This window comes from Rhincodon typus, chromosome 3 (assembly GCF_021869965.1).
Source record: "Rhincodon typus isolate 14 chromosome 3, sRhiTyp1.1, whole genome shotgun sequence".
Lineage (NCBI taxonomy): Eukaryota > Metazoa > Chordata > Chondrichthyes > Orectolobiformes > Rhincodontidae > Rhincodon > Rhincodon typus.
Window position 1 is genome coordinate 102127315 of NC_063334.1, and position 2186 is coordinate 102129500.

The 2186-nt window shown below is 45.1% G+C and overlaps 1 long non-coding RNA gene across 1 annotated transcript in view; it reads left to right on the forward strand.

Annotated features, from left to right (window-relative positions):
* The first annotated feature begins 247 nt into the window (after positions 1–247).
* LOC125482817 overlaps positions 248–2186 on the forward strand; it is a 3415-nt gene continuing 1476 nt past the window's right edge. The window contains exon 1 of the long non-coding RNA XR_007261795.1: positions 248–550. This is a non-coding gene — a long non-coding RNA (uncharacterized LOC125482817). The remainder of the gene's footprint in view (positions 551–2186) is intronic.

Consider the following 2186-nt stretch of genomic DNA (forward strand, 5'->3'; position numbering starts at 1 on the left):
GGGTTAGCCCATGGTAAATGGAGGGTTACAGAGATAGGGCGAGGGGGGGTGGTGAGACATGGTGGGATGCTATTCAGAGGCGTGGTGTGCACTTAGTGGGCCGAATGGCCTGCTTCCACACTTGGGATTCTATGGTTCTTCACAAAGCCCAGGATCTCATTTGCCTTTTTAACCTGTTCTGCCATGTTTAAAGCATTGTGCCAGAACATCCTCAGACCCCTTTGTTCCTGCACCCTTTTATGCCAAGATATGAGACCGGTGCCATCAGCCACCGAAGTTTAAAGTGGGTGAGGGAAGAAAAGACGGTAAGAAAGAAAAGTGACGATTTCTTTATCTTTCACTTGAATCACAACTGGAGGCAATTTATTCCTTTCTCCCTCCCACTGGAAAGGAATGCAGGCATGAGAAGGCAAGAACAGAGAACAGCATGGAAATAATGCACTCCTGTGGGCCCACTGCTTTTTTTTCAATTGAAGGAATGAACACGCACGTTATCGAAGTCTTCATCTTTGATTTTATATTTAAAAAATCCCCAATTATTTCAGCTCGGGTGAGGCTCTTTTTTTTTATGTCGTTTGGAAACTGTATAAATGTTATTGCAGCAACGTGTTCCCTGACAATCTCCCTTCCAGCTCACACTGAATACACTGGCAGCAAGAGCCGGAATGTTATGAAACTGACCTGTAATTGACACGCAGAGCCCGAGGACTGCATGTCCCCTGAAACTGCATACTGCGCTTTGGAATCTATTTCTATGTGTCTCAGCCAGACTGCGAGGTAAAATAGCGCCTGGAATGCAGTGCATTTGTCAGGGATTGGGGTGGGGGGTTGTGTGTGAGAGAGAGAGAAAGCAGCATTCTGCCTTCAGTAATTCTGTTTCAACTACACCTCCTGCCAGCCAAAGCAGGAACAACACCAACAAGGATTTCGCCGAAGGAATTCTTGCACTCCCTCTGACAGACAATTGCCTGCCATGGGAAGGGAGTGGGGTACAAACACAGAACAGGGTGAAGGGGGCACAGGCGGGAACTGTCCTTTTCCCAAATGCCACAGTCTGAGGCAGCTGGAGTCCAAACTGAGTTTCTGTACGTTCCCTTTCCCAGCAAAGGTTACTACTACATGTTCCAGTCAGCAGCAGGAACATTTATTTCTACTCTTTGGCTTTCTGTAATGGCCGGCGCCAGTCTTCGGTTTCTTTCCGAACAAGTTACATTTAGAACCTGGGTTGCGCAAGTTGTTTGAACATGTGGGAACTATTCGGATAATTTCGCAATTGCTGACCTTTCCGCTCCGACGAGGGGAAGTTGCCTTCTCTCTCATCAGCCTGGCAACCAAACCCGAGCCCATTTAGTGAACAGCGCAGAAACTCTGAACTGTTGCAAAGGTCTAAAAGGGACTTTTAATCAAAGCGGCTAAAAATAGACAAATTAGCCTAGTGCCTCGGAACTGGGAGGCTCAAACTCCAGCGGATGATTAGAGCTCTCAAGAAATGGAACGGGAAGACAGCCAAAAGAACCGTGTCAGCACTGCGAGAAATAAAGAGTAAAATAACTCTCCAAGACATTTATTTTAATTACCATTTTAACTGGGTCAGATTCTAAACCAGCAGCTATCGCTCTTAAAGAAAATGATCACAAGTTTCAACAGGCCTATACTAATTTTAATCAGACACACCACTGAAGCGAGTGGGGCTTAAACCCAAGCTTGCAGGCTCAGAGTTAGGGACACTACCAGAGTGAAACAAGGCCCTTTCCCAACAGGCCTATAAACTTACAATGACTGCCACTTCACTTGAGATGAACATGTGACCAGTCTGTGGAAACCAAGAGGAAGAATTGAGACAACTCTGTAAAAGGGCGATTGTTATCTCAGAGATAGTAGGAACTGCAGATGCTGTTATCTCAAGTTGTTGATTTCCTGATCTGGCTCCCAGTGAAAACTCAAATAAAAGTGCAGTCAATAGAACAGATAAATCTATACTTCTAAAAGTTTTAGAGATAGGGTAAAGTAACGGTTATACAAGGAAACCCACAATCCAGGGGCCTATTCAGATGGTCAGGTAGAACACGAAATAAAAATCCCATCGTGGTGGTTGGAGAATTTCAGTTCAGACCTTCAATGAAGTGACAATAGCCACAAAGTTGTTGGTTCTTGTAAGAACCCAACTGATTTACTCAGTAGATAAC